This window comes from Papio anubis, chromosome X, assembly GCF_008728515.1.
Source record: "Papio anubis isolate 15944 chromosome X, Panubis1.0, whole genome shotgun sequence".
NCBI classification, from domain to species: Eukaryota; Metazoa; Chordata; class Mammalia; order Primates; family Cercopithecidae; genus Papio; species Papio anubis.
The window spans coordinates 42,649,860-42,659,068 of record NC_044996.1 but is presented as its reverse complement, the minus strand read 5'-3'; the positions used below and the strand labels follow the sequence as shown (position 1 = coordinate 42,659,068).

Below are 9,209 nucleotides of genomic sequence, written 5' to 3'. Positions count from 1 at the left end.
GTCTATGGCCATACCACCCTGAATGTGCTTGATCTCGTCTGATCTCGTGAAGCTAAGCAGGGTGGGGCCTGGTTAGTACTTGGATGGGAGACTGCCTGGGAATATAAGCTGCTGATGGCTTTAAAAAAATTTTTTTATATATTAAAAATAAAAAAATAAATTAAAGGAGCACTGTTCTGAATAGAGAACATAAGTACATGTATGAATTAAATGTTAAGTTCCCAGAAAACAAACAAATTGACTTATAATACTTTAAATGTACTGGACTTTAACAAAACATTTCTTACAGAAACTAATTCAGAAACCAAGATTACATAATTAACATTATTTTGACAATTATGGTTTTTTCTGACTTATTAGTGTAAAGTGAAATACAAGCATAAATTGTATTTTACTTGGATTTCTTTTTCCTAAACTTGCATAGGTTTACTGATCAAATAAATTGACATTATTCCAAAAAATGTTTATGATTATAAAAGATGTAAAGTTGTATTCAAGAAAATGAAATCATTACTGTGATAAATTTTATATCAACAGCTATTATGCTTTGAAGTAGGCCAGATTGAAGATTATTTCCAAGATCTTTAAGCAACTCAAAATCATGGACTGACATTAAATTGAGTTAATTAATGGGTAATCATTGGACAGAATTTTTTTTTTTTTTTTTTTTTTTAGATGGAGTCTCACTCTGTTGCCCAGGCTGGAGTGCAGTGGTGCGATCTTGGCTCACTGCAACCTCTGCCACCCGGGTTCAAGTGATTTTCCTGCCTCAGCCTCCTGAGTAGCTGGGATTACAGGCACACGCCACCACGCCTGGCTAATTTTTGTATTTTTAGTAGAGGCGGTGTTTCACCATGTTGGTCAGGCTGGTCTTGAACTCCTGACCTCGCGATCTACCTGCCTCAGCCTCCCAAAGTGCTGGGATTAGAGGCGTAAGCCACTGTGCCCGGCCAGAAATATTTTATTTTCTAAGTAAAATAGAATATTAAACACTGGTTTAACCTAAACAGAATTTTAAATTTAAATGTTTTTGTTTCTTATTTTTAAGTGCTGTTAAGTGGCTAGCTATATCTTGGAGTCATGTCATGAATGCATTTATTTTTGCCACTTTAGGAAGTTATAAAAAGAATTTGTGTGGCTATAGAAAGTTTTGTCATATGTATTCTTAACCTCTGCTACTCTATTAAAATGGTTGTATATGCCAGACACTTTATTTTCCTTCTGGCTCTTTTCTTTTTAAAACAGAAATTAGTTACTTTGATTAAAAGTTATGATTAATATGGGTGGTTTAAACTCTTTAAGTAATAACACTGACAGAGAATTACAACAGTATCTGTGCTTTTGTTTTTCAAAGGAAAAAATTAGGTTTTTCCTTAAGTAGCTTGTTGGTTTCCAGACCTTTTTACACTTTTAAAATTTATTGAGAACCTCAAAGAGCTTTTGCTTATGTGATTTATAATGTGAGTTATAAATATTGATATTTACCATATTAGAGAAAAAAGAAAATTTTAAAATATTGATTGATTCAGTGAAAAATAGCAATGATGAACACATTGCATGTTGACATAAATGATCTTTTTTTACAAAAAGTAACTATTTTTTAAAACAGAAAATTTTATGAGAAGAATATAATTGTTTCACATATTCGCATATCTCTTTCTTATCTTGGCTGGTAGAAGGCACCTGGATCCTTGTATCTGCTTCTACTAATTTTATTTTATTTTGTTTTATTTTATTTTATTTTATTTTATTTTATTTTATTTTTTGAGATGGAGTCTCACTCTGTTGCCCAGACTGGAGTACAGTAGCGTGATCTTGGCTCACTGCAATCTCTGCCTCCTAGGTTCAAGCAATTCTCCTGCCTCAGCCTCCCAAGTAGCTGGGATTACAGGCTTGCACCACCATGCCCGGCTAATTTTTATATTTTTAGTAGAGACGGGGTTTTGCCTTGTTGGCCAGGCTGGTGTCGAACTCCTGGCCTCAAGTGTTCCACCCACCCCGGCCTCCCAAAGTGCTGGGATTACAGGTGTGACCCACCGTGCCAGGCCTAACTTCTAGTTTAAATCCTTTACAATATCATATATTAAGTAACCTATGGAAAACAACACTGTATACTCATGAGAGAATGAGAGTCAAATAGGCAGATGACGTTATTATGAAAATTGTTTTGACCTCACAGATCCTCTAAAACAAATATGAAAGAGCAGAAAGAAAAACAAAACTTGGAAAGTGCATTTTATTTGCCTTGATTTATAATACTTGAGTCTGAAAATAAACTATTAAATATAGTAAGATATTTACAATGGTCCCTCTTCTTAGATGGGTTTTGCTTCTTTTATTTAGAACTTAATGCTTCTACCTGCAATGTAAAAAATTAATCCTTATCTTCTGTGTAATCTATGTAAATAGAAGAGATTCTGTGCCTTTCAAGAAAAATGTTCTATGATTACATTGTCTTTATTATGTCCTTATCTATGGGAAAAAATCCCATAGAACATATGGTTTTTACTTATGAAATAATGAACATTTTTACGATAGTGTTACCTTCTGTGTTTTTTTTCAAATGCTTTATTTTTACTTTGATTAAATAGGTAAAGAAGTCTTATTTCTCAGGCACTCATGATCTCACCTAATCAACTCCACAACTCTTAATTTTGCCCTCTCAAAATCAGTTCCTAAATTTGATCAAATAAAATAAACATTTCATATATATATATATATATATAATTGTTTGTTTTTGAGATGGAGTCTTGCCCTGTCCCCCAGGCTGGAGTGCAGTGGCACGATCTCGGCTCACTGCAACCTCCACCTCCCGGATTCAAGCAATTCTCCTGCCTCAGACCTGAGTAGCTGGGATTACAGGCATGCACCACCACACTAGGCTAATTTTTGTATTTTTAGTAGAGACAGGGTTTCACCATGTTGGTCAGGCTGGTCTTGAACTCCTGACCTCGTGATCTGCCCACCTCGGCCTCCCAAAGTGCTGGGATTACAGGTGTGAGCCACCGCGCCCGACCCTTTAGGATATATTTTATACCTAAAACTAAAAGTTTTAACCTAAAACCACTGAAATTTCTCAGAGGGCCTTTGGAAAATCACAGAGATTCATTATTTGACCTTATGAAAAGAGATGTTGGAAATAGTTGTTAGATCAAAAAAGATACTCAGCCCTCTCTAAGTTGTTTTAATAAAATGTTATTAAAATAAGTATTTCAGAAATTGTGTGCTTTATGGGAAGTCCCTGGCACTTTTCAGTGCCCTCCCTGTTCATAATGTTATTTTACTTTCAGGTGTAACCCTGATCAAAACTGTTATGTGTTACTATTGTAAAAGTTGCATGGGAATAATTGTTATACAGAAGTGACATTCAATCTTCCCTAAGTTTGTTTTGATAAAATGTTATTAATATAAATATAAAACCCAGGTTTTCTATTTTTTCTAAAGAAATATATACATTTACCCAGATAAAATAAACATGTGGCTATTTCTGAGAATCTAAAGGAAATATGGAAAATAAAGTAGCATAAGTTATTATATGATAAAGGTGATTTCATACCCATTTTATAGAACAGGATATATTTTATTTTAAAAATTTAGAAGGAATTTGAAATGAATGTATGACATATTCATTTATTTATAATCTTTACATTTCTTTGTTATTGCTCTTGCTATTAACCTCTGCTGCCTCATCAATATGGCTAACTATTCCTTCAAGATTCATCAGAGGTGTAATTTCCTCCAGGAAGCCTTTCTCCACCCCTTTTAAGATTGTGCCCATTTTGTGCCACCAGTAACACTCTTTGGCTACCTCTGTCATAATTCTTGATGTTTAAATCACCTGTATACTTTTCTCCTCTTTTGTACTGTAAAATCTTAAAAGGTGGAGACCAGATTTAAATCATCTCTAAATTCCCAGGATTTAGTGCTATTCCTGGAAACTAGATGATACTCAATAATGTTTATTGAACAAAAAATAAATTACTAGTTACCTAGTGGGATACCTAGGCCTGTTGGGATTACAAAGATAAATAAAACATAGTTCCTATTCTATCCCAACAATAGATGATTTGTCTTATTCATGGGTTGATTAATGGTTTGTGAAATTTCAAAAGTTTAAAAAGAAAACTATGGAATCCATTATTTTTATTTTATGGACAAGAAGCAGAAGCTCAAATCAATAGTTTTTTTGGTTTTTTTTTTTCAAAATTATACTGGTAATAGCAGAGCTAAGGCTTGACTCCAGCCCTTCTGATGCCTGCCCTGTGCTCCTCTACACTGTGCTGACCTTTCCTTTAATGAAGAGCCTTCAATAGTGGCATATGCATTAAAATATAAAGTAATGTAACTTGAAAGGATGATAAATCATAAATGTTTCTTCTTAATCTTTTAAACACAGCACATTGCAGAATCCTTGAGGTGACTTTAGATTCATTTCTTTAATTTTCCATCATTCATCAAAACTTTCTGTATATTTTTTTCTTTATTATTATAGTGAATGTCTTCGAGCAAAGCTGAAAAGTTTCAAGTTATAAAACCCACTTATAATCTCCACTTTGTGGATGTTTATGTTCTTAGGAAGTTGCCAAAACCTAACATATATATACACACATATATATCTCAAGGGGAGTTTATTAAATATTAACTTACATGATCACAAGGTCCCACAATAGGCTGTCTGCAAGCTGAGGAGCAAGGAGAGCCAGTCCGAGTCCCACAGCTGAAGAACTTGGAGTCTGATTTTTTAGGGCAGGAAGTGTCTAGCACGGGAGAAAGATGTAGGCTGGGAGGCTAGGCCAGTCTCTCCTTTTCACGTTTTTCTGCCTGCTTCATATTCACTGGCAGCAGATTAAATTGTGCCCACAAGATTAAGGGTGGGTCTGCCTTTCCCAGCCCACTGACTCAAATGTTCATCTCTTTTGGCCACACCCTCACAGACACACACAAGATTAACAATTTGTATCCCTCAATCCAATTAAGTTGACAGTATTAACCATCACAATATTATTATTATTGGCAACTGTCTTACTTTTAGGAACACCAAAATAATTATTTTCTGGCTATATTGGTCAAATCCAGAGTTAAAATAATACTATAATAGAGTCAATTTCTGGATAACCTCAAAATTGTTTAATTTATTAATGGATATTTTTACTGAAATTATCTTTAAAATGTTTATAGTAGGTAGCTTTGTTTCTCAAGATTCTAGCAAGTAAAACAAATTGCTCCATTCACCCAAGGGCGTGCAAGAGAACTGACAAAATCAAGATTCAAAAAGAATTAAATAATGGCAACTTTGTAAGAATAAATGTGTTGTGATTCTTTTGAAAGAAATAAACTCATTTGGATACATGAAAAAAGATATGAAGGAAATTTTTTAAAATATGAAGTAGCGAAACATCAGCTGAAATAAATCAGATCAGTCTTAGCTTAAAAAAAGCAACTGTGCAGTACAAAATTGGAGTTTTAATGAACTATAATAAATGAGAGTTGGCTGTATCACTACTTGTGTCACCAGAGGCAGAGAAAGAAACTTAATTTTTGTTGAACACTCCTTATGTGCCAAGCATTGTGGTAAACACATTATATATTTGATCCAATTTTATCCAAATACAATTTAAAGATTTTTATAAAACCAATCTTTACATGAAATTGCTGCTTATAGAAAATTATACTACAAATCATAGTAAAGCTATAATATTACGGAAATAATTAAAATAAACTCGTGCTTTTTTTATTGTTGTTGTTTTGTTTTGAGACAGGATCTTGCTGTGGGGTGAAATGGGATGACGATGGCTTAGTGCGGCCTCAACCCTCTGGGCTTAAGCAATCCTCCCATCTCAGCCTCCTGAGTAGCTGGAATCACAGGCACATGCCACCACACCTGGCTTTTTTTTTTTTTTTTTTTTTGAGACAGAGTCTCGCTCTGTCGCCCAGTCTGGAGTGCAGTGGCGCCATCTCGGCTCACTGCAAGCTCCGCCTCCGGGGTTCACGCCATTCTCCTGCCTCAGCCTTCGAGTAGCTGGGACTACAGGCGCCCGCCACCACGCCCGGCTAATTTTTTTGTATTTTTAGTAGAGACGGGGTTTCACCGTGGTCTCGATCTCCTGACCTCGTGATCCACCCGCCTCGGCCTCCCAAAGTGCTGGGATTACAGGCGTGAGCCACTGCGCCTGGCCCACACCTGGCTATTTTTAAATTTTTTTGTAGAGATGTTGCCTAGGCTGTTCTAGCCTTGAGTAATCCTCCCACCTTGACCTCCCAAGGTGCTAGGATTACAGGTGTGAGCCACCAAACCCTGCCCTCTTGTGCCACAGTGACAAAGTTTAAAAATCATGAAAGGATCTCTTTAAGTAAAATCCATTGAATATGGAGCAAGTCACTTTGGTCAAACATTTAACTGTATTATGGTGACTACTAGGCTAAATATATCTCAATACCAAGTATTTTGAAAAGGAGGAAAATATATTTATGTGAACTTGATTATATGAGTATATGCCTCCTGTATGGATCAGTGATGTTATTAATTAATCCCCTGATTTGTAAAATTATCGTAATCAACTAAGCTACAAATGATAAAATGTTTGATTTAAGGAGACTGAATATAGTCTGAGTATAGCCCCTTCAATCAATAAGTACTCAAAATCTAGACCTTGCTCTGAATCTGTTGTATAATAAAGGGCTAGTGCTTAAATGAGACAGGATGTATTATGACTTGGAAGTTTCTTAAGAAGTTTTCAAAAAGATTCAGTCATACCCAGACCTCAGCATCACACGATATAACTTTGAGACAAACCTGCACATGTACCCCCGATACGTAAATAAAAATTGAAAAAGGGAAAAAAAAAGTCTGAATTGTGTTAGTTTGTTTCAATCCTCCTTAATTTTTACTATCATACAGCAAAAATAAAAGAATATAACATACCATTGTTCATAAATGTCAGATGCACAGCTCTATCACTTAAAACAAGTTCATTCAAGGATATTCATTAAGCACTTACTATGTGCAAGGCCTCTGCTATGCACAGATGCACTAGACGGTTTGCAATCTAGAGGAAACACACAAACATGAATGCAAACATGTTTTTACAAACTGTGGTAAAGAACAGAGCCATGCAAGAGAGCAGGCGATGTGTAACTGGGGTGGGGACCAACTTTAGATTTAATGGTCAGGGAAAGCTTCTTGGCAGAAGTGACATTTAAGCTGAGGCTTGAAAACTAAGGAGCCAACCAGGAGCAGACAGAGGGAATAACCTTCCAAACAAAGTGAATAGATTGTGAGCAGGCCATCACAGAAGGGGCTTAGCTTGTTTGAACAAAGAAATGAAAAAGGACAGTATGTGTAGAGCACAATAAGCAAAGGAGCCAGCAGAGACCTCAACAAGCCCTACAGGTCATGGGAAAGAGTTTGGTTTGTATTCCTCAAGAATTGAGCAAGTGGAAAACATGACAACATATTTAGATGGCTTTTACTTGTCTTAAAAATTATGATTTCCAGATTAGAACATGCACACAACACATCCCAGAATAATTAAGCTAAGTCCAAGTGTATTGTTCATGGGAATAACTCCTTTAAAAAAACAGATTTTTAGACATAGGATCTTACTCTGTTGCCCAGGCTAGAGCGCAGCGGTCCCATGATAGCTCACTGCAACCTCGAACTGCTGGGCTCAAGGAATACTCCTGCCTCAGCCTCCCAGAGTGCTGGGATTACAGGTGTGAGCCACTGCCCCTGGCCCTGTTCATGGGAATAATTCATTTGAAAACTAAAATGTTAATTTTATTAAATTAATGCCATATGCACAGATTTTAAAAAATAGTATACTGAGAAAATCCCATCTCCATTTCTAATTCTCACTACTGAAGGGCAATAACTTTAAACAGTTTTCGCTATTCCCTATGGTGTTTACTACCACGTTTCCATATAACATGCTTGTATTGCTATATCTTGATTGTTCAGCTTTAATCTGTTGATATTTTTATTATAATAGGTGACAATTAGGCTCTCTTACATAGCCGTAAACACATACCGTCTTTCCTCTCAGAATATTCATACCACAATTTTTGGTGAAATCAATATTTAGTGATTATATTATTATGACTTTGTAAACATTTTTCAGAGTTTAACTATGTATTAAGTATGTTATAACATTTCCTTCTCTATAAAATTTTGTCATGTTTTATTTAATTTTTATTTGCTCAAGATTTTCTCTATGAATCTATCACTCATTCTCAAACAGATCTTTCCAAAAGATCTGTACATCTTCCCTTTGTATGTTCAAATACATTAGGTTATCAATAACTTTCTTTTTTATGATTAGTAAAGATGTCTGTGCTAGATATTTTTGTCCTTCTCCAATGTGAACTGGTTTAGTCCTTATAAATAGCTGTCCTCTGGGATTTCCCCTCACCCTTATCCTGAAAATCTCTTTTGCCTATCTCTTATGTCAGATTCTATTTTCTGGACTCTGTCTTCCTTACTTTCGATTTAACTTCCTCATTTTGGTGGGCAAATATCTTCCAATGACTTCATGAGAAAAGATGGTCAATTTTTTAGATTTTACACGTCTGAAAACACCTTGTTCTAATATTTCATCAGATTGTTAGTTCAACTGATATATAATTCTAGATTGGTGTATTTGTTTTCTAATGTTACTATAACAAATTACCACAAATTTTGTGGCTGAAAATGACACAAGTTTATTATGTTTCCATCAAAAATGTGAAATCGCTTTCAATGATCAAGGTGTTGGCAACACTGCTTTCTTCTGGAGGCTCTTCCGAAGAACATTTTTTTCTTGTTCTTTACAGTCTCTAGGGGCTGCCTGCATACTTTGGCCCATGGACCCTTCCTCTATCTTCAAAACAGATTACTCCAACCTCTGGTTAAGGTTTCACATCTTACTTTGGTCCTCCTGTTACAAGGGCCCTTGTGATTACTTCAGCCCCACCCAGATGATCCAGGATCATCTGCCCATCTCACGATCCTTAATTAATTGCCATCTGCAAAATACCTTTTACCATGTAAGGTAACATATTCATAGGTCCATAGATTAGGACATCTTTGGGTGGGGTTTGGGGGGAACATTATTCAGCCTACTACAGTTGGAAATTTTTTTCCCTCAGAACTTGTCTTCCAGAGTCTAGGGATACAGTTGAGAAGTTCGTACTTAATATTATTTGCAATCCTTTGTATATGACCTGTTTTTCCT

The 9,209-nt window shown here is 35.5% G+C and overlaps 1 pseudogene; it reads left to right on the top strand.

Moving 5' to 3' along the window:
- LOC116272181 lies at positions 1-120 on the top strand (annotated as a pseudogene).
- Positions 121-9,209: the final 9,089 nt, after the last annotated feature.